The sequence below is a fragment of the Apteryx mantelli genome, chromosome 1 (assembly GCF_036417845.1).
Source record: "Apteryx mantelli isolate bAptMan1 chromosome 1, bAptMan1.hap1, whole genome shotgun sequence".
Lineage (NCBI taxonomy): Eukaryota > Metazoa > Chordata > Aves > Apterygiformes > Apterygidae > Apteryx > Apteryx mantelli.
Window position 1 is genome coordinate 115,431,617 of NC_089978.1, and position 24,705 is coordinate 115,456,321.

The window sequence follows — 24,705 nt, forward strand, 5'->3', positions numbered from 1 at the left end:
GCTGGTGAAAGGAAAGGTTCAAATCTTTCCCCTGTGTTTGCTCCTGCCCTTTCTGCTCGGCCAGCACTAGCAGTGGGTAACCACATGCCAGGATGGATTGAAGAACTTATGTGGGAAAGAATATTTTTTGGTTGTTGGAGCCATTTCTCAGCAGGACTGGCCTGGTGATCTGGCTGACCATATGGTCCTTATGAGCACTTCTGCATGTATGAGTGAGGAAGGCAGGACCGCCCCCTTCAAGCAATATGAACATAAAGCTGTTTAAGTCACAGCCTCACTTAGACTTCTTTGAAAATCCGTCTTCACCTTTGCACTGATACAAATTATTTTTAACAACATACTGATTTATCTATTCTAGCCTTAATCAGGAAAATGAATGTCAGCTGTTTCTCAGCTTCTCACCACCCTTCAAAAGCCTGAGAAACCCTGTTGGCTATGAGAGCAACAGGCTCTGTCCTAAAATAACTTTCACACCCCAAATAAAAATACCCTCCGATTGGATCCCACACTTTTTAAATAAATGATCTAGTGGGCTTTGGGACACACTATAGAAGCAGCATAAATATGCATTTTTTTCCAGATCACCACTTCTATTTTTCAAATAACAAAAAATGACAAAGGAAGTATTATACAGGAAAGGTTTTCCCTTACATCAGCAATCAAACTGTAAAACTATGCAGCTGCAAAAAAAATCCATACTTTCAACTACTATGAAAACTGACAGCATGTCATGGTTAAGCTAGTTGTACAGTTAATTGGTCTTATTAAGGGGACTGGAAAGGTTGATTGAGAGAGCTGCTGTTATTACTGATGGATTTTAGCAACCTGAGAGAAAGAAGCCTCTGTATCTTTTGCAAGTTTTTTTCTCACCTGTGTGTTAGGTATTGCAATAACTCTCTCTCTGTGTTTTGCTTGTTCTAAGTTTGTATATGTTATTTTAAGAAAGATAGAGTGACTGGGTCAGGTGGACCTTTCTGGCAGAAAGGAACCAGTGAGCCTCCTGAAAGGGGTGGAAGAAAAGGAGCATGCACAAGGAGCATGAAGTCTGTAAAAGCTGCCAAAATTCAGAAAATGCTGGGAGAAGCAGGGTGCAAAAAAATACTTGTGTTGGAAAGAACTTCTATGTCTTCCAGAGGGAGCTGTGTCAGGTTTGCTAGAAATTCAGAAAGCCACAAGTAAGCTAAAATCCAGCCTGGAAACAGGCTACAGGGACAGTGAGGTTGGGGAAAAAGCTGGTTATAAAGCCTTTGCATTCCTATTGTGTCTAACCCAGCTTGTCTGGCTTTCTCTGTTGAAAAAGTTGAATCAACTAGCTTATAGTCCAAAAAAACATGAATTTTCTTTATCATACAAGTATTTTTGATCTTCCTGGGGAAGCTCACTGTCAGAAAAAAAATTTTCCAGACAGCTCTGCCTGCTGATTCGGGGCCTCTTCATAGTTTTCTCATTCCTGTATTATGAGATGCCTAACAGTTGTAAGTGGTGACCTCCTGTCCCTTTAAATCCTGCCAGGAAACATCTGGTACCAGGAGAGAAAGAAGAAACAGAAGAACAAATCTAAAAACAGAACAAAAGAAAAGATGAAGAGTGAATGGAATATGAGTCTATGAAATCTAGGAAATGCGGTAGACAACGGGAAGAAATTAAAGCAAGGGTTCTGCCCCCTTATGAAAGCAGGTGGAGATACTCTAACTTTCTCTTTTCCTTTTTTTTTTTTTAATATCACCTTTCAGAGATTCAAAAGCTGTTTAGTAGCCTACAGTTAAATAAAGAAAAGAAAAACAGTTATCAGTTTAGTCTATCAAGATTTGAAAATATTGCTTTCCTAGAAAGAATTATTTTTGAAAGAGAACAATTTTGTCTGAGAACTTAAGAGAGGAAGAAACTTCTGAAGCCTTTACAACGGATCTGAAATCCAGTCTAAGCCCTGTTGAATTAGAAGGCTTATGAAATCATTAATCTGAAGCCAAACAGTAATGGCATTAGAAATCAAGACCTGAGAAAAAGGCTACTAGGAGATCTCAACTAAGAATAATTAAAAAAAAAATAAAGAAAGAAGATTGTATCAGAAAGAATAGAATGAAGACAGACCAAACTGTAATTTTTGGACAAGACGACGCCCCAGTGGCCCAGGCGGGTAAATATGAGGCTGTAAGGAACACGAAAATGGAAAACAGAGCTGAAGGCTAAAAAGAAATATCTGCAATATACCATTGGAGTGAGCTTATATAGAATAGCATGAAAGGGTGCTTACAGTCAGGAAGAGGAAATAAACCCTTAGCAATATTCCATGCTTGGACAGGATCATTACACTTGAAACAAGGAGAACATTTCATAAAAGCATGCAGTCAAAGGACCGAAAGTACCCAAAAAGAAAAAAAACACGGGCATACACAGTGAAAAAAGAATGAAATTTCTTTATGGGAACTGTTCAAGAGAAAACCACATTCAGAGGCCAGGTATATTGCTTTGAATATGAAAAAAGCCTTAATACTAATAATTTAGACACTGATGCACAAGTTAATATGATCTCTACTACTCTATTAAATGGTTTTGAGAAAAAAACAAAGTCATGTTTAACACAGAGATAAAACTCAGATTGTGCAGTGGGGAAAACACTCCTATTGTGAATGAACATGAGCTAAACGTAAAACAAAATCTTAAAAAAAAAGAAAGAAAAAAAAACAGTTTGCATTGTTGCATGGAATATTATCTCTCCCAGGATTGAAAATATGGCAGACTCCACAGCTCATTGAAAGAGCTGTTACTGAAGAAAAATGGGGGCCAAAGAAGATATTAAAAGTATTTAAAAAGAATGCAGAACTAAAGAAAGACACAGAAATAACTATAAAACAGGCACATGCCAAGAAGATAAAACAAGTTAGTACTATTAAAAAAAAAAAATGGCAAAGATGATAGGAGGAAGTGATGCTACATGTGTGAATAGGCTCAAAGGCATTTTTAGATCAGTAAGATTCACTTATGTTTCTTGGAGAAGGTAGGTAAAAGTTTGAAATTATTCTCCTTGCTATCTAGAAGATGAAGCGTTAAAACATACAAATCTTTAGCATGTAAGGTCATACATAACACTGATATACGTCAGCTGGGGTAGATCTGGTAGACCACAGCAGATCTTGGCTGGGATGAGAACAGATAATGGATGGCAACTTGATTATAATGTGTTTAAAAGTTTTGCTAATGAATATGATCCTCAGCATATTTTAAAAATCAAGGTTAGGCTACATACACTCTGCAAACCTGCAGAAACTAGTGACAGTGCTGCAAAACTCAGACTTTTTTGGACACCGTAAAACCCACATCCTCAAAACTAGAACCCTGAATAATTTTTCAATATTGAATTCAATAGAAAGTTTAAAAGGAGACTGCCTGACTATATAACAGCTTATGTTATATTTTTATAAATGTTACACTCACAAAAAGAGCGGGGGAAAAGTACTATTGATAAATGACCACCTGAGATAGTTTTTGCAGCCATGAGAGAGTACACGTGGAAGGGGTGTTTTGAAAAGTTAAAGTTGAAACAGCAGGAAAGACTACTTCTTTTCAAGTTGCTCCTGACTTCTGCACAGGAAAGAGAAGTCACCTTCTACTTCTTCCAGAAAAGCAAATGGAAAAAGAAACAGGCATTCAGGATTTATGGTCTGACACAGAGTAGGCAATGGCAGAGATGCTGAAGAAAACTGCCAGGAGACAGCTAAAACCCCTGAGGTGCTTCCAATGTTGCAAGACAGGGCCAGCTCACAGGCTCACTGGGAAGACTTAACACGGGACTCAGGAGCAGGCAGTATCAGCCCTGGCTGCCTTTTCTCCTGCAGCGCAGCAGGACAAGCCCACCGGGGCTGTCTGCAGTCGGAGCAGACCCACAACCACGTTGGACTAACCCACAAGAGCCCGTTAGCACTGGCAGCTTGACAACCAGGTGTGCTTCTTCCCATCTTATTCGTTTCTGTCTTCCCGACAGGCTAGTTAACCTAATTCATTTGTTAAAGACCCACCTTACTAGGCTCCAGCTCAGAAATGCCCCAACAACATTATACAATGTATAAAAGTGCAGTTTTGGAATGGTGTTCACATATTGACATGTGCCTTGCCAGTCTTGTACTGAGACTACATTACTGGGGTAACTATAATGAGATCTGTATCCAGTAGGAAGAAATAGATATAGTCCCCTGGCAAGAAAGGGTAGAGGAGCAAGGAAAGAAAAACAAACAGAAAGAGTTTAGAAAACAAAACTGTTGACTAAAATGTCAACCATTAAATCCAATGACTTAGATTTTTTTCAAAGTGTTTAGCATCAGCATAACATTTTTCCTCACTCAGATCTTATATCAGGGATCTTTCACGGGTAAAACTTACCCTGGCACAAGAGAATTTACATTAGAACAGCTACTTGTAATTCTTGGCTAAAAGACTACCACCAGTTAAATAAAAGTGAGCTATCACAAATAAGCGACATGTACATTTTTGGAGAAGTTGAGAATAAGCATATCAATTCACTGCTTATTAGAAATTGGCTTATCTAAGGGCTGGCCACCTGAGTAAACTAATTATTCTGTGCATGGAATCTGCTTTCACTGAGCCTTTAATACTGATCATTTTATGTGACCACTATATACAGAGACATACACAATGTCTGACGTCTGGATGTGCGCTTTGTCTTTCTAAGATAAACGAGATTTACTATTATTCTATGCAAAAGAATAAAAAATTTTGAGTAACTCAGTCTCTCACTTACCAGTGTGATCCTGTATACTTTTTTCTCAAAGAGTAGGTACCGAATATAATTAATTACAACCAGTCCCTTTTTCTTTTTTTTTTCAGCTAGGAAAAATATAATTTTCCTGAAGCTGAATGTTTTGTGAAAATGAATCAATTTCAATTAAATATTTGCTAGGAAGAATTCTTATGCACAGAAAGCTTGGATGGAGAGCTAGAAAAGGGCAGTTTGTGGAGACAATCTGTCAGATCCAAAATAACAATTGCTTGAATTAGAATGGACAAAAATTAATAAAAACTCTTCTGCTCCAAAAGAGGCAAAGCAAAGAATCTAGTTCAGCCATCCTCATTCAATGCTTTAAATACTCGGTAGTAGACAGTGTGAAGTCTTTCTTCCTGTGTGAAAACCTAGTCTCACATTCATTTTACTGCAAAATGAAATAAACTTCAAAACCTTCATAAAATGATTTGCTTTTGCACTTTAATTATAACAGTGCCTTACTTAGCTGGCCAGCTTTGTGTCACCACAGAACCATGTCTTATTTGAGAAAATCCTTCCTACTGTATGCTAATTGGAAATATGTAGCCCTTGCTAAACCTCCTTCAAGTCAGACAACAAAAGGAACAAGTACAATGCACAGTTAAATTTTTGCTTGCAGTGGCTTCCTTAATATTGTATTTATTTGAAGAAATGATTGTTCAAAAAATAATGATGAACTTCTTAGAGGAGCAAAGGAGCCTCAGGAAAGGTAGATGGAGCAGTAAATCAGTCAGGCGGGACAGAAAGCTTTTCCAGCAAGCTATCATTTGATAGCCTTTTAACATGCTTGGGTCCAGTTCTGTACTATTTAAACTGCCTAGCAGCTGCTTTAATCCTGGCAGCAAACATAGCTACCAGGTCAGATGAAAACATGATTGGCGACAATCCACTGCAGGTACAACTGTAGTTAAAGTACTGAATTGTCACCAGCTAGGAACCCTAATCTAGAAATGCCAATATACTGATAACTTCTATTAACTCTCACTCTGTACACACCAATTCTATTTCTTAATGCAATTATGACTACTAAGTATTTCTTTAAAAGAAAATATAACTGAATCTAGACCAATGCTTTCTCTAACTCAGCTTTTTCTAGTTTTATCAGAAAAGTAACATTTTTGCTGACTTTTTTGAAAAATATTGCATTGCTATAATGGCTTTAATATGTGCATGGATGTTTATCCTACTGAAAGTATCTATTTTTGTTCAAATGTTCAGTACAGACTTTCTGTAATGCTACCCCTTAAAAAAACAGAAATGCATTAATTCCACTTCTTTTTGAAGGTCATAGATAGCACTGATAGGCAACTGGGCCCATACTGTAATAAGAGTGCAGAAAAAAAAAAGTTCACAAGATATTGCTAAAATGTGAAAGTAATTGATTTTTTTAACCCTTTTACTGAGCACTTGAAGAAATGCTTGCTTCATTGCTGTGCCATACCAAAATCTGAATTCATACCTTAACTGGTTACCTGAGTGATCACATAGTATACTGAATTGTAAAAATGGTAGGATTACACACTTTCAATGATACAAGAAACAGCTATGTATTTCCTGTTTGTGCCATAATGTGTTCTATAGCCCAAACAATTGATGCACACTGTGGTACTTACTCACGCTGCACCAGCTACCTGCACGTTTCAAAAAAAAAAATATATATATATATATATATATATATAAAAAATAGTATATATATAAAATAGTGTATATATAAAAATATTTTGTATATAATATATTATATATACACATATATACATATATACACATATACACACAGACAGATATGCATATATATACACCCACATACACAGTTTTTGAAATTATGTAAAAAGGCATCCTTAAAGGATTGTTCTCTCTCTTACCAAAAAAAAAAAAAAGTCACCGAAGAGGTATATCAATTATCCTGAAAAGCAGCTAACGTTTATACCCTTGTGCTCTGGTGAGAGGCCCCGGCCCCGGCCCCGGCCCGGCGAGACACCCGCGAGGTGGCAGCAGCGCCCTGCGGTCGCGCCACGTCGCTTCCCCTACAGAGCATCGGCTCTCCTGTATCATTCTCCTACTCCCGTCTCTCCCCCCCCCCCCTTTTTAATATATATTAACCCACGTAATACATATCTTGAATGCGAGGCAACCAAAGCATCACTTTTGTTCAACAGACTATTAGGCTGCTCCCTCTGACCATCCCTTTTACCCTAAATCTACGAGTTTTAGCAAAAAGATGTTGCTTTAATAATAATAATAATAATAACAACAACAACAACAACAACAATAAAAGAGAGGATAAAAAGAGAAAAAAGTATATGTGTATATTCAATGTATTCACACCATGAGTATGTTTTATCCTTTGGCATCATGCTGATGCTCCTTGGATGATATTTCCAGTGTCTGGATGCTGCTCTGCTCTGATGCAAAGCAATAATTGTCAAGTAGCTGCTGCTTCCTGATTGAATGAGTAGAAGAGTAAGCAAAGGTTACATTTGTGACATACACCTGGGGAATAAATGATGAGAGAAATGCACAAAGTACAAATACAACATAATAATAGGTCCTTACTAAAACAGATGTGACCTAAGGCCCATACAGTGTAGTATTCTGTCTCAGGATGGGCCAAGAGGAGGTATTCAGAGGATACAAAAAAAAACAATTTCACAGCAACACCTACCCAAATTTTCATGGCATGATTGCAGACAGTGTTATAAAGCACCACATTCTGTTTGTTTGGAACTAGGTATCTGAGGAGATCTGATGACATTTGGTGTCCCCATGTTATCATACTGAGAGAGATGGCAAACACTTGATTCTTACTCATCTTCTCCAAGCCAGTCATTCATGAATTTGCAGGTCTCTACTATGTTCTGGCAACCCTTTCATTGTATATTTTCTAGAATGAAGAAAAGATGCTTTTTCACACCGTCTGCTGGAGTTCCATGAATAATCAGGATTCTAAACATGGCCTTTAATAGGGACATCCTAAGCTCCCCTGCATGTTTCCAAAGGGACACTAAGCTTCACCCAAGAAAAATCATGCAGACAAATTACATTGAGAAGAAATATTCTGAATGCAAATTCCTCAATTTTCAGAAAAAAAGCTATTGATGAGTGTTTCAGCAGCACAATGATGTTTTTTGGGAGAAAAATTAGCTAAGTCATCTGAATACTCTCTCATGTCTATTGAGTAAAATTAGAAAACTTAGAAAATGGAGAATGGAAATTTAATGTCAATTATCAAAAGCAACATCTTGGCAAACAATAGTAGAGGTTAAACTTCCAAGGTGCAATGACATCTGTTCCAGCCAACAGTATGTCATCAAAAATGTCCAAAGAGTTCAAAATATTATTGCAAGCTGCCTGTTTTTCCTGATGTTGTGGAAATAAAAAGCAAACAAGTGATTGAGACCTACTTTCTCAAAGGTATATAGACCTCCAGCTTTCTCTGATATCAGTGGGATTTAGGTGTCTAGATATGTTCACAGAGCTGTTCATAAGCGTTTTGTTGTTTTAATAAAAAACAAAACAAAATCCTAGATTTGTATTCAGGGAGCTTAGAGGCTCTCTTACTTCATTTAGCAATGCCCTCTCATTTCCCTATAAACAGAAAGAAAGGATGGAATGATCTTACATAGAAGTTTATTTTACCTTTGGGACATAAAAAAAACCCTTTTGCTTAATAGAGTTATAAAGTCACTGAGAGACCTAAAATGATTGGCAAAGATATCAGTGTTTTGTCTGTCATTATTGGGTGAAATCAGGGCAGCAAAATGATATCAAAATCTAATATATCTTAATCTAAACAAAGAAATAAAAGATGTAGAAATGTCTTTCTACCAGCTCAATATCCTCACCCAAAAGGACATGATGATAATGGAAAGGAAGTGCCAGGAAGGGCATTTTTAGGGGCTATAGTTCATCCTTAGTAGGTATTAAAAAGGAACACAATGACTTTCTTAAAACTTATTAACTACAATATACCAGTCTATACACAGTAAGAAAGTCACAGCTGGAATTAGCACCTCAGTGACCAAACAGATCAGCTATTCAGCCTCTCTCTTACTTGTTATCTCTAGTTTAGGCCATTGAAATCACGAGATGCAAAAATTGCATCTTGAGGATGCTAGGGTAACAGAATTGTAACCAAATGCAGCTTGGTATTTGTCCCATGCAGATGGCATCTGGTCATTACCTTCTCGATCTGGTCAAGAAAGGGCAGGAATTTTAGTGTAACAGGGATACTAAATTATGATTCCAGGTCATGAAATACCAGGTTCACCAAGCTATAATACTAAAAATTCTTAAAATGTTGATATTAAAATACTAAAACATTATATTAATGCATAAGGCTTCATAGATAAAGCACATTATATTCTTTATATCATATAGACAAGTTATTCACAAATACCAGTATCTCATGACTTTGAAATGCTCAATACCTTGATCAGAAACCTGTCATAAAAAGGTTTCAGAAAAGGACACAGTGGAAATTTCAGGCAGATGTGACTCTCCAGTAGAGAATTTTGTTCAGAGGCAGAAAATCATCATTCAGTGCCTACTTCTCTAAGATATGCAGAATGTAAAAAAAAATAAAGCCAACAATAATGGTAAGAAAATGCATAAGAACTTATTATAATATAAATTAGAGCTATAGATAAATGTTTTCTGAGTGACTGTTCAAAAAGAGTAATGACTCTCAACACCATTTCTAAGTAATACACTGTCAGTCCTGACTCATGTGGTCAGGTTCTTACCTATCACAGTGCACAAAAATCTTTAGTAGAGGATCCATATCCTTTTTCTTCACAGGCCCCTATGAAGTATAAAATTTTTCTCATGAGATTACTCAGTTCATGATGTATGACAAAAAGGTATAGATTTCTCTCTAAGCTTCTCTTCAAACTGTGGGCTGTCAGTCTCTGAAAGAAAAAGCAAGAGATGGAGGGAGGTGGAGGGAAGGGAGAAAAACATGCACATTTGCACACACGAAAGAGCTAGAAGGCATTGCTTATGATGGATGCATAAGACACTTTTTGTTCTGAAATCAAATCCCCAAATTCACCCTCCCCCTTTTCATCTGTGTTTTATTTATTTACTGTTTGTCATGTTCTCTGTTTTCCCATCTGGTGGCAGTTGTGTACATCTGATGAATCCTCCAAGCCTTTCAACTTTGCACTCTTCTTTGGTTTCCTAGTTCATTTACTGTTAACTTCTTAAAAGCTTTTCTCAAAAGCAGTCACTTAGGTGAAATTTCCACTTTTCAGGTATAACACAGGTATTACTGCTACCATTTCTGTTGCTTGCCCTGTTCTAATGCCTATCTTTATAACTCTTAGATTACGCTAATAGGCAGACACTGTATGGAATAATACTTGCAAATGACCCCATTGTTCAGTATGCTGCATCCCATCCGTTTACTCACGGCAATAAATTCAATTACTTTACTTCAGCTATGGCAGATTTACACTGGCTTCCTATCAGTCAATGCATTGACTTTAAAATTTTGTTCTGAGTTTTTCATTACCTATCTGAAGCTTCCCTTTCATACCTATCAGAATTGGTCTCCATTTATACATGCCCTCAGTCCTTACTTTCTAATAATAAATCTCAAATTCATCAGCCCCCTTGTCAGGTCTCTCATCCATGGGTAGCAGAGCATTCACCTGTTATGTCCCTGAGCTGTGGAATTCCCTGAACTGAAGTCTCAACTCCAAATCCCCTGAGCTCTTTAAATCCCTCTTTGATTCTCACTTATTAAAAATTACTTCTAATATTTGATCCACTACTGACACATGCTGTAGGCTTTACTGGTATAAATATATATTTTCTTCTACTTTTTTTTTTTTTTTAAACAGAGGATGTATTGACAATTTCAAGACTGAAAATGCATCTTTATTGACATTACATATTGATTCTAACACTTGCCTTCTTCTGTCTTTCAGTTCTGGCGTTAAACTTCAGTTCATCTGTTTAAGGCCGCAATCTCCAGACCCCAACTCTATGAGAAAAAAAAAAAAAACCTGTTATTGTTACTAGTAACTTATCAGGAATAAAATGAAGAACACTGACTAAGCACACTGTAAAAATCACATGATATGTAGTATAGGCATTTTACAAAACATTAGCTAATGAATCCTCAATATTCTTAAGAGTAATTTAGTGTTATACTCAAGAAAACTGAAGCAAAGAGAGGATTTGTCAAAAACCACATCAGAGAATTAGTAAAAGAACTCAAGTGCTCCAGCGTCCAAACTCTGTACTCAGACAAGGCCTCTTTGTCTTCCTTAGCTACACTGATTTGTCACCGACTTCATTTTATCACTTGTGGAAAGTCACTTTTTATTAAAGGAACCCATGTGCTATACGAATATGGTAAACTGAATAACATGTATAACATGCTGACACACAGCTCGGAAGCCTCTTAGGCTAATTCCTAAAGGCAGCTATAATCTTGACTCAGGATCTGCATCCAAGTGACCTAGACTTCATCTTACTCCTTCAGGGTGAAGTAAGTAAGTGATCAATCTGAAAACTCAGTGCAAGCAAGAACTGAAAAGAAAACACCTTTGTGTTTGGGAGTTTCTTTTGTGTTTTTTTTTTTTTAATCCATCGAAAGTATCTCATATATGGAAGTATCTCATATATAAATATATAGAGATACCCCACACACCCCCACATACATAAACACACTGCTTGGGATAAAGCAAGGCAATAGCAGGGAACGCTGAAAGCCTAAATAAGAATTTCTTGGAGAAGGAAGTTAGTAGGATATTGACTGTTTGAGTAAACCCAGGGAGGCTTGAGGACGAGGGTTAATAACAGAGGGTGAAACTGTATAAAATTTAACAGCAGACAGAGCTCAGAAGGGTGTGTTTGTGGAAAGTGAATACAAGAGGGAGATTTATTTTCTGGTTGTGTGAGAAATGGCTGCACTTCAAAATATTTCTACTTCCTGAATGAGTTTAATAGAAGTCTTAGTAATTTGCAAGTTACACTGATTTGTCAAGCCTTACGTATCCTACCAAAACTCATGCAGCAGGCCCCTGTCTCAGCTCTGGCTACACCCTGAACACGCCATTGTGACTGTGCCCTCCTGGGAGTCCTGCAGCCAGTCTGCAGGTGCCAGGAAGTGCCTAGCAGTGCCTCTTGCTGCATTAATAGAAATGCTGAATAGCACTGGGACAAGAGAAACCCCAGACAGCATGAACCCCACTGGATTTATCACTATACAATGATGATTTCTCCTTTACGTTTCCTTCCCCCCACACACACTTAAGCGGTTTATAACATAGCTTAATACAGGCTACGTTTGTTTATGTATAGGGTACTTTTAGCAGAGAATCGTGTAGAGCTGAATCAAATTCTACACAAAAGCAATGGCTAATACTGTGTCAGTAAAGTGATCTGTACCAAGCAAAGTTTGAATATTTTCAAATAAACTATACAATTGTTTGAGATGTAGTTCATGACTAAGATTCATTGGAAGCACAGTAAAAATGACTCTTTAAATGTTTGTTGATTGAATTCCAGGTAAACCTTTCCAAGTTTTGGCCTGAGACTAATATCAGGTTGCCAACTGAACTTACGGCAATACATTTACTCTCATAAATTATTGGTACATTGTTTTAGTACTCTAGAACTACTTCATTGTTCTATGGTTTGTTTAAAATCAACACTAATGGTTCAGAGAGTTACTCAGTAAGCTCTTTTTTCATGTTCTTGGTGTGCAAGTTATCTGGCCCTGTCAATTCAGAAAAATATTTAACTTTGATAGTTGCTGTTTAACAATTTCCCAGTTTATTGATGGAATAAAAAATATTCCTCATCTCTTTCAGATATGAGTATAACATGCTGCCTCCTTCCAAATCAGAACACAAATATTTATTGAGGTCTTGTCTTTTCTGTATCATGGCTGACAGTTTTACCATCAGTGTCAACTGCATAACATTGATAGAATTCCCTGTTTCTGCTACAGCACTGAAATAATTTCCTCTTTTTGTCCCTCATTTTACTAGTCACATTTTTAATTGACATCTTTAACTTTCTTCTGCCTTGACAGGTTTCCTCCTCTTCACAGAATCTTCTCTTCTATCCTTCTTTCGTTTCGCTTTTCACTAAACTTATTTCTTTCTGTCTAAACCTACCTAAAATGCCTTTGGAGTTTGCTTGAACTCAGTAAGCATCATCATTCTTTTCTGGCAAGATACTCTGTTCTTTGTCTGTTGCGTTTATTTAAGTGTATGGCGAGGAGCTGTCTCTATCCTGTATAGCAAAGTAAGGCTGTGTTGTTGTTTTCTTTTTAGGAACTTATCATGCTAAAGTCAGTTAAAACTGGTAGTATAAGAGGAAAAAGAGGCAACAGATGCATGCTTCTCCTTTTTTCTTGGTCAAAGACAGGAAAACATAGCTTAGGTTATTGCCGCTCCTCGGAATGGCCTGTTGGAGGGATTCCTTTATACACTGAGCAGGAATATGTGCTTTAAACTGGTAATTGCAAGGTGTCATCAGAAAATTACTAAGCTCTTACTATGGACTTTTTAATTTCCCACAGTCCCATGAACTTGCTGCATCAGGCAACAGAGAATGCTGCTAATGCCGGGGGCCACAGAAGCACCTCGATGGACTTCTTGTGATAGACGTCCATGAGGAGATAAGGTGTTTCAGGCATCCAGCTACTTATGCTGGGGATAGTTCTGGAGAGGCACAAAAAGCAAGGGACACCAACAGGCAGGACTTTGAACTTAGAGTTTAGAAACTGGAAGGGGAGAAAATGCCTGTTTCATTTAAGTTTGTGGATGGAGAAGCTCTTCCAATCATGACAGGCAGCTCAAGATTACATACACAAGTGGCTGTTTAAAAATTTAACAAGTAGGCAGTGGAGGCTGCTATAATAAGCTGATCAAAGGCAAGAGTCAGCATCTTGACAGTGAATGAGCGGTAATAGCTGTGATAGGGTTGGACTCTAAAGGACCTGGAAGGTAAAAACAGTTATTTCTGATGCAATATAGAAAAAGGATGGATGCGAGAGAGGGATGACAAAAGAAAGTGATCTTTTCAGCAGTATCCTCGATAGCTACAAGTGGGGCAGAACACTATTTGTCAAGGCCAGAGCGAAGGATGATGCTGTCACCAAGATAAGAGAAGATGAGAGGCTGGATGAGCTGGATATAAAAACTTTTGTATGGAAATCTTTTTAGAACTGCTATAGAAAAAGAGTCTGTAAGGCTGAGACACTCTCAGAAAGTCTCACTTGCCGAAATGGCCAGATGGTGGGCCTGACGGGCAGCAGGCTGAGCGCTGTGTCAGTCATGCAGAGCTTGCCTGGTGGCTACCCATCTGCAACGAGACACCAAAGGCAGGGAGACACTTGAGCTAGACGTATTAGTAACTTGACTAAAGAAGGGTACTACGTGTGTAGAAGTGTGGGCAGAAAAGGTTACCTAGAGAAAAAATGGAAGGGAGACAAGAGACATGAGAGCTTTAGCTAATCAGCTGACGAAAGCAGAAAGGAAGTAGCAAGGTTAGATCTTTGTTGGTTAGTTTAACCTGGCTACTCAAAGCCCCATCACTTCAATAATTTCATTCCTTTGACTAATCACTCATTTATTACAAAGGCCTGCAAGTCCAACATTAAGTGAGGCTGACAGAGCAGGAGAGAAACAAAACACCACAGGTCAGAAATCTACTGCTTGTATTCGTTTTCAAAAGCAGTCGCGCAGTTTAGCAAAAACAAATCTGCAACTTGGAGATGATCTGTGAATCTTCTCTGAAATGTTACCTATCATCTTTTCTCTTTAATGCACCATTTCACTTGTTCTAATGTTCTGCTTAGTCATTCTAAATTATTTCTCTTCTGTTTAGTTATATTATACATGCCACAGAGGAAATGCTCTGTGGTTACAGGCTAATTCTGAAACCAGTTTAAATCACTGTGAATAGTTACATGTAATTTACCATGTACATGCCTCTGACAATCCCTTGTTAGTTGTACCCTTTATTACAGTCAGGCAAGTATTCTGCTGTAATTCCCTACTTCCACACATTACTATTCTAAAATAACATCCTTATTCTATAAATTTATATTGCTAATGCATATTATTCTTAGAAAGAACTAATCCACTTACTTCTCTAACATCCATTCTGTGAACCTACTAAGCTTAACATAGCTTAAGTTTTTGGGCCTAGAAGTTCTTACCTGAAGTTGTCACAAAATGTTATAGTGTCAAGAGGGAGAATCAGGAGAATAACTCTCTGCATTGTTATACATTGAAATAAAGAGTCAGAGGAAGATCAACTGAGAACAAAGGCAAAGAAGCCAGGGACAAAAAAATCTTGTGAGGAGTATGACTGACTGCATCAGAGGCTATTAGCAGCTCAGGGAAGATAGCTTTGACTAGGAAGAAAAAAATGAAAGGCCTGGGAATCACTAGGAAACGTAGACTACCATGGATTGAAGCTAAATTTTAAAGGAGCTAGAATTTCCAACGTCCAATCTCAGATGAGGCACTCCAGACAAAGGCAAATGGGACACTGGCATTTGTTTAGGATGGGAAGAAGTGAACCAAGAAGGGTGCAAGATAAAAGACTAATGAAGGAATCAAGTATGATTGCAGAAAAAACACCAACCAACCAACCAACCAACAAGAGAAGAGAACAATCCAAAATGTCAATATCTATAGCAGGGAATGAGAAGAGAATCCTGAAAGGGAAGGAAAGATAAATTGAGAACGTTTCTTTTGTCAGTCTTTCTTTGGAATAAATTTGCAAGAACCTTTGCAAAGACAGATGAAGTAAGATAGGTGGAGAAAAGTTCTGAGATGTTAGCTGCTGACCACTGAATTAGAAGTGTTGGTAGAAAGAAAAAAGAAATGTGAGAAGACAATTTCACAACTGTGCTTGCTATAGAACCAGACAGTACTTTATTATATGTATATATGTGTATATAATATGTATATATGTGCATATATATGTATATAATTTCACTGTCAGTTTTCCTGAAAGCACTAGCAAATTTAACCCAAAATTACCAAATATTTACAGAAAGAGATGACAAGATTTAGATGAGAATCAGAATTGAAAATAACCTTCCACTCTTCTCCTATATAGAAATATGACATGTTCCTAGGACACATCTACATTTCCCAAATCCAACTGCAGTTTCAGTTGCATAATTTCCATCCATTCTTACCTGTATTAAATACCCAGTTAAAGTTAGCTTGAAGATAGAAACATTATTAATCTCTCATCTCAAGTTTATGTTTAGAAAGGACATCCTGAAACCCTGGTCTGTCTACTTCTAGATTTAGCTCAGTAACCTTCATTATCTCTTCTATCCCTCAGGAATCAGTCTGAATTCTGGCTCCTGTTGTATTACAAGAAGTAAGACTTACTTTCATATACGCAGTTCTTGCTTATCAAATACTAGCAATTTCATATCTTTCCTATACTATGTCTGTCATCATACCATCGGAGTATTTCACTAGGACATCAAAGTGAAATAAGATTACTATCTCCTGTTGATCCAGCAATATTGTTTGTTCATAAAATGATGAGGTCACTGAGGAGAAGAGATTAAAGAAGTAATTGTAAATCTAATATAAAAAAGGTAACTGGGAAAACCCTACATTTTCTCCCTTCAAATAACTATGAGAACTTTCAGAAGTCAGACAATGACATAGAGCCACATACCTGAGTCTGTTAGTGTGCTTACAATCATTACAGCAGAAATTAAGTTGTGCAAAGTCCAGTTTCACTTGAGTGAAGAAAAAAATAGTATTCAAACAAGTAAGACTGATGAATATAAAAGTCCCCCAATGCCCTACAAAAATCTATGAATTAGAGGCCCAAACTGTAAAGCAACAGCTGTTGTATGATTAGTTTCAATGAGGTCAGATGAAGAACTCAATCCTGCATAGAAACTTAGTAGCATTATTCATGTGAGCAAAATGAAACTTCTTGGGAAAGTCCTAAATCCTACTAGTAATTAGCAAACTAGCAAGGTCACTTCAAAACATTCAATCCACCAATTTAACTCTAAAAAATTTAGAAGAATTGACAAAATTAACAAAAAAATCCTAATTTAGAATATACATTTATATTTTCAATAATTCAGCATTAAGTCTTAGATTTTATGTACTCTGAGTTGCTAATTCTTTGCATGTTGTATCAAAGTGAGCATGTGACCTCTACATACAGAAAAAGACAGTGGGAAAACAACAGGACAAAATTATCCCTTCTTGTATCTTCACTGAAGTTTATGAAATGCACAGAAAGTAAGCGAAGTCTCCCGCAACTGAAGAGCGCAATCCACATAGATCTGCTTATAGTATTGGAGCCAGTTAGAAGTGTTTATAAAGATGGGGACTTAGAATTAATTTACTGCCAAAAGTAAGAAGTAGAAAGTAGTCACAACTAAAGTACTATTACATGCATTATTTCACACAAGACCATATACATTACTGGGGTGAGGGGGAAAAGCTGTCTTTTCTATTTAGGCTAGATTTCAAATAGCAAAACCAAGAAAAAAATCCATCCAAAAGCCCTCTCTAAACTGCTGCAAGACTTTATTCAGATTCACTTGGATGAATGCCTGATGCAGAAAGTGAAAATGATTGTACCTTCTTTCATATGAACAAGTTTGATTTAAAGTAAATCATCATAAAGATGCAGAATTTTAGTGTAAAGACAGGAAAAGCATTTTCTTGCATGTTAACAGAAAAAACATAGGAGTGTTTCAGTATCAGGCATCATTTCTGAAAAGAAAAGGAATGTATAGGAATTAAACAGAGCAGTTGTCTCAAGAGCTCTCACATTAATTTCTCTTGCCCTGTCTATCACAAATTGTTCAAGAAAACAGGTCATCCTTTCCACTATCATTTCAAAGAACTACCACAGAACAGAGCCATATGTGATGTGGAAGCAGTTTCTTACCATTGTTTTAGATTGCTAATTCTTAGCAAAGCAGTTTTCATCAATGGAAAACACTGAACAACAATTTCATAGAGTGGCTCATGTCCGGGATGGAATTGCTAGCCAAAAGACAAGAGACCCCAAGCCCAGGCTGATGCTCAGTGACAGCATGAGCTCACTACAGCATGGTAGATCAGGATCCAAATCCATTTTCCTACCCAGTTCAGAGCAGAAATCTGAACTTGTACATCTCAGACGCATACTCTAACCAACAGGAGATCTGCATACAGTAGGGGAAGACAGAAGAGAAGGAAAAAATTCTTCTCTCTGTTTGCAGCCTCTCTCTACTCTGCATGCCATGTCACTTCTAAAAGCCAACCCCCGAAAAGCCAACCTTCCTTCCAGGCACAGATGCTCATAGGCAGATTAAACAACAGCGAGTCCAGCCTTTTGATCAGAGATCACCATAAAGTACGTGCTAATAAACTCCCCCTTCTGTAGTGGATCATAGTATGCCATTCTTCAAACTTTTCAAATGTTTCTTAGAAGTTTCCAACCAAAATCAAAACTAGAGGAAAGAGCAGTGTATTCCTTTAACCAGGAACATACCATTGTTCCTTGTTGAATACGTTCTTTAAACCAGAGAGCTGAACCTTTTGCTCAGACACAGGCAGTGCATGGCATAGAGAAATATGCTCCATGTATTTCATTAACGTCAAGTGCCTAGCAGCAAAACTTTCCACTAGATACTGACATTTGATCTGACTTGCAGGCATGCACGTATAAAGACAGATTTATCAGTCCAAGTGTGCTGCTACCAAGGTCTGAGCTAATATCTACAGACATCCCTGAGAACATTAGAAAAATGATATTCAAATAATAGCACATGATTGAAGAGGTCATGCAATTTGAATACACAGGCTATATCACACAGAGTCACTTACATCAAGCACAGAAAGCATTTATTTCCCACAAACAGGTTTTCAAAACTTACCTGTGGTCCTGGATTAAAAAAAAAAAAAAGCAAACAAAAAAACAAAAACCAAATCACATTGGGCATATGGGTAAGAACAGAAAAACCAACAAATTATTTAAACAAATAGGAAGATTTTGTTTGATTCATACACCATTTTTAAAGTAGGTTATACCGATTTTAAGATGCCCATAATTAAATGCTAGGAAAGTCTAAAGAGCAAAACTTTCACAGAAATTGTTTCCAGTTTAGAGAAGAAGCTGATGTTTTATGCCAAGAAAGCAAGCAAGCTTTTGGCTTCACTGAAAGTGGTTCGTGAACTTAAGCACAGTGAGTAGCAGCTGTTTCCAGTTTTTAACACTGAGAGTACCAGTGCAATCCAACTGTCATCTTCCCATACTCTCAAAGAAAGCCTCTTGATCACAGCCACACACAGCTTTAGTGCAAAGAGTTGAAAACAAACAAAGAAATCCAGGACATCTACAGAGCAAAGGTTATAGAGAAGCTAGCAAAGTTTTAAAGACGATCTCTTACTATCAAGCAATAATAACATTTCCTCATTTCTGAGTGATTGCATTTCTCCACATAACAAGCAGAACCATAAAGAACAGGCAGTCAGCATGTGTTAGAGGAAAGAAATGCCACCAGAGCTTATGTTCAAATATAGGAGATGAAGCAAAGCTTGGGTCACACACACTAGACCCAGGATTTTAAGTTGATGCTTGTTCATCAAACAGTTTGAATAATGGTTCTTTTGACATGTAGATTGCTTCTTGAAAAAGAGCTGCCTTATCCTTCTTTTCACACTACTAGAAGTGCAAGAGCAATTTCATATCTGATTTTCTATTGAATTCCTTTCTTAGTTTAGTTACAGCAGGGAAAAAGATAAAACACTGAATTATCCAACTCCTCATTGCTTATGATTGTTTCATAAGGAAAAGGTTGTTTCTCATGCTCCCCCACCCCATCCTCTTTACTTTGCTGTAGAAATACTGTTTTTTTTTCCTCTTGTTTCTTCCTTTTAACACGAACAAGAGCCTGACAGCAGATATGCAGGCAAACAAGACTTCCACATCTATAAACATAAGAAGAAAATAGCATGTTTCTGTAGATGAAGATACTGAAAAATGCTTCTACGTACAAAACAGTATGATTAATAAAAGATAATGGACCTGACTTTTCAAATTTCTTTACTAATAAAGATGGGCACCCCTGTGTTTTGTTTTTGTTTTTTGTTTTTACATGGACACATGCCTCCTGAAAGTTACATCTTTCAAAGATGTCTATAAATCACTCTCAGGAGCTGATGTAGCTGCCTTTTGTCATTTCTAGGGAAGAATTTCTAGAGGAAAGAAAAGAAAAAAATATCTTGACAAGAAAATGACCGTTGGAAGGCTGATATACTTCTAGCTATATTAATAAGTTATCTGGAGAGACAAAGACCTGTTTGCATTAGATAGAATGCATTTTGTGCAGACTACTTGGAAGATCCTTTCTCTGGTATAAAATAAACTTACAAGCCCATAAACATTGTACAATACCAAGTCTACAAAAATAAGAGGAAAAGGAAAAAAATACCTTATAAACAATCAAGAAGTTCAAAGCCACATCTTTGAAAGTTCATATGGAAAACATTATCTGATAGATTAGAATCTGGACAGTCTATAAACTTTAAATGAATCATTTCTTACATTATTTGCAACCGCAAAATGAAAAGGTGTAGATGATGGTTTTTACAGGAAACTAAGAGAGGTATGCAAAATTAAATGGCTTTAAGCTCAATTAGATGTTTTGGAAAATCCTAGGTTTGATGTGGTTGTTTCATACTAGCTAATTAAACTACCTGTTCTCAAGGTTTATCTAATTACTAGTCATGTGCTTACTTTTGCGTAGCTCAGATGGCTTTGGAAATTGCTGAATTTAGGCCAACTTCTCTTGGTTGAGAAGTCTGAAATAATAAAACCAAACTCTACAGAATATGAACCTCAATGTCAAGCTGTGAATTTATACTTTTACAAAATGAAAACAGTTAGGAGCTCTACTTGAACTGCCTAGGGTGATAGGGGAAGGGAAAAAGGAAAAAAGAACAACTAGAGCAAACAAGAAGAAAATCACCATGAACTCCATTAGGAACAGATTAAAATGATTTCAGATTACTCTTCATCTTCTCCTTTGCCTACAGACTGCAGTCTGTCACCATCAAGCAGCTTCTGTGCCAGGCAACCTCTTTGGTTTCCCACATGCCACTGCAGGGACCTCCTGCTCCAAGGGTGAAGAAAAAGAAATTGCTTAGTGAGCAGCAGAGTTAACGAAGCCTGGCTCCTATATGTTTGTGTCCCCTGCCCCAAAAGTCTCACCTATCCCCCTCCTCCCGACGTATGAGCCTTCAGTTCTTTCCCATTCACCTACACCCGTGCACGTCCCCATGCTAGAGCACCCCAGCACACAGACCTCTCTCGTGCAGCCGAGCCACTAACATGGCAGGAGGCACAAAATTATATCCCTGGTGTCAGGCTATACTTGCTCTTTGGTCAGCCAAGCAGAGCGGATAATCACTGAGCTTTTGGTGCAGCATTTCTGTCATGGGGGACATAAGTTCAGGAGGTGAGTTTTAACACCATCTGTAGGAGCACCATAACTTTGGAACTGCCACCTTTGTGTAAAGATCAGCTGAAAATGGAAGGGTTGAGGGACTGACAAAGCAAATGCATGCATTTTGTTGCCATGAGGAAAAAAACTTCAAAGGAAAAGAAGAAGAAATTAGCAAGGCTCTTGCATTCTTCAATGTTATAATATATTTTTGTCCTGCCTTAGCTATCAGTTCACTATTGAAATTCTAGTGCTACCTGCCATGTTATTCAAGCATCATATAGTAAATTTGTGCCAGGGAGTTTCACTCCACTCTACTATTTGCACTTCCTAAGGAGACAGCACAATTCTTACAAGAAGAGACATTTAATTCACAGCCCTGCCATAGGCTCCCCGTGTGACCACAGACAAGCTACTTAACCTTTCAGTGCTTTGATTACCCCATCTCTAAAAAGGGGGAAAAAATTATGCATTTCTTACGTTTTACTCATTTTGTATATTTAGACTGTATGCTCCTTAGGGTGGAGGCTATCTGCACTAAGTTACACAACTGCAGTATTTATCAGACTAAAGATACCAGTCTCTCATGTAAAATAGTTCAGAATTTTTACTTTCATATCTGAATTGAAGTTCATCACTACCAGAGTGAGTGCAAAAGGTTCAAATGTTTTTAAAAGGCAAGTAAATTGCTCCACATTGCCTATGCTTACAGATATTCTACTGTCAGACTCTAATAGTGGTGTCTGAGCAGCATTGTGACTAGATTCTTGATTTCTGACAGCTGAGAATCTCACAGCCAGAGAGGGGATTAGGGACTGCCTTTTCTCCAAATTCCCCAGCTTTCTTGTTCAGCACATCATTAATATTATTTTAATGTATGCTTGCCACTTTTATGTTCTTGCTTGATGCAGTGGTGATGATATGCATATCAGTCATAGCAGCCATGAGAAATACAGAATTCTTTGTTTCAGCCCAGAATTTGCGACAATTTTAGGGCTTAAAATGTTAGACTACTAACACTTTAATCCTGCCAGCTGCTTTTATATTACAAAGAAAGAAAAATTGTACGTATCTGCTAGCTAAGATGCCTAACCGTTTATTACAACATGTTGGAATCAAACATTGAACACCTTTAGCAAGAGAATCTATGAGCTTTTTTTCCTCTCTTCTTCTCTCCTCTCCTCTCCTCCCCTCCCCTCCCCTCCTTTTAACCAAAAGGACACAAATTTGTTTACACTAAGATGCAGCATGCAAAATGGTAGCATTTCCCAAATAGCAGCGGAAAAGCACTTGTCTTTTATACTGTTGACCATGAAGTGGCAAATACAGGCTTTACATAGGACACTGTAGATAGTGTGGTTTTGTTCTCCCCTATTTAAGACACCCCCCCCCCCCCAAGATAGCACAAGACAACTGTGCTTTGCCTTAAAAGCCGTTTGGCACAGAGTTCTACAAGGTTGGTTCATTCTTCTTTTTAAATTCATACTAAGATCTTGGGGAAGGCAAGGGGAGAAAGTGAGTATGAGGAGTAATGATAAAGAAATATGTCACTTCCAGCTGCCCGTGCTGTTGGATGATTAATGTATTTTCTAACAAAGGTTAAAACATGGATGCCAAGAGCATTAGCAATTAAATGTGTCATTCCTAGCAAAAATACTTTTTTTGTCATATTGTCAAGAAAGCTGGGCCTCGCTTAGGGTACAACTTTTTAAAAAGTTCTCAGACAGTCCTGAGATGTTTTCCTGAAATTTTTACCTTCACAGTCTCAGATTTATTCAAAATCCAAATTTACTAGTACAATCAGATTTTTGTGCCAAAGACTGTGATTTACATTTGCAAAAATAGCAAAACTCAAAATTACAGGGCTAATACAGAAACTTTTTGGAAGTTTTAACTCAGTACTGTATATTGCCAATGGCTCTAGAAGATTGGGAGGCTGAAGGTCCATAACTCCATTCGGTAATGGAGGACTCTCTTTGAAGTGCAGGAAGAAAAATATATATTCTTTAAGAATTTCAAATTCCCGCTTTATTTTTAATCATACAATTTTTAATGATCCCAAATCATTTTTTCTTTTGTTCTGTCCTTCTGTCAGCTCTTTCTGAATAGCTTTTTTCAGACCTGAGCAGGGCTGATTCAAAGATAGAAATAGAGCAGAAATTCTCACAACACATACAAATGTATACAAAAATCAGTTCCTTAGAGCTGGGTTTTACTTCATACACAAAGATTTTAAATATCAACCATCCTGATTTATAAGTGAAAGCAGCCTTTTATTAAGTTTGTTAAGGTTCACTTTTTTCAAATCAAAATATGATTTGGGATCAGCAGGGCTGTAGAAAACTAAACATAATACATTTTGATATTTAAAAAATAGAAAGAGGAGAAAAAATTTTATATATATATATTTTTTTAGAGAGAGGTGCCTGACAAAATCGACATATTCATAGTTTTATCTGCTTCTTTGTTCAAGGGGCAAACATGCCCTTACCTTAGGTAACGTTCCTGGATTCTTCTTCCTCTCTAATGAAAAATGGTCACTACTAAGAAGCCAAGACCTTTAGAGTCTGATATACTGGATCCAAAACCAGTTTTACATGCAAGCAGAGGTTTGTTATTTGATACAAAGTTGAAAGAGCAAATTTTTGTGGAGTGAGATCATGCACACACTGACACACAAGGTACTTCCATCAGAAACTTCTGTTACTCACTGTTGGTGTATGGAGAGGTTATTAGCCTAGAGTCCTGCCTCATCATCATGCTCTAGAAGCTGGAAACTCATGCTCTGCATAACAGAGAAAGATTCATTTCTATAAACAAAGAAAACGAAAGGGCTTGCAATTTTCTTCTCAATCCGAACAGCAATGTTTATGCTCTCTTACTTCAGACATAATTGCTAAGGTAATCCTTGCAGTCCACATTCACCAGATTCACAGCCCAAATCCTTTGCTATCAAAACAAAACAACAAAAACAACGAACAAATTGCAAACATGTATTTCTAAATATTTCATTGTAACCACAAATTATCAGAGGAAAACTGGTCAAGATTAGAAGCAGTGCAGGAAAGCTGTTCATTTAGTAAACAACTGTAGATGGTAAAATGTAATTATCACAAAAGCAAACTTTACTAAGGGGATAACTGTCAGAGCTGTTAGAGTAAAAGGTCTCTTTATAGTTTTAATCCAACAGGCTGAGAGTCCTCTGGAGAAAACAATTCCTAATAAAACCACAAATGCAGGAGTTCTTTTCAGGCCTCATTCTCAACTGTGCCTCTTGTAACAAGCTTCCAAAGCAAATTTAAACTTGTTTGTTTTCAGTAGTGACCACATGTGGAATGTGAACAAAAGCTTTGCTCAGTATTAATTGACAAAATAATATAATCAGATTTTATGAAATAAAATCATTCACACAGGATGAACTACTAATCTGGATTCCAATGGCAGCTTCTTCCATCCTTTGAAGACTGTG

The 24,705-nt window shown here is 37.3% G+C and overlaps 1 long non-coding RNA gene across 1 annotated transcript; it reads right to left on the bottom strand.

Moving 5' to 3' along the window:
• Positions 1–7,105: 7,105 nt before the first annotated feature.
• Positions 7,106–23,752, bottom strand: LOC136991132 (uncharacterized). Its single transcript, XR_010883170.1, has 5 exons — positions 23,728–23,752; positions 10,691–10,763; positions 9,520–9,684; positions 9,205–9,328; positions 7,106–7,217 (listed from the first exon to the last, which is right to left on the bottom strand). It is a non-coding gene; the product is annotated as an uncharacterized lncRNA (long non-coding RNA).
• Between the last annotated feature and the right edge of the window lie 953 nt (positions 23,753–24,705).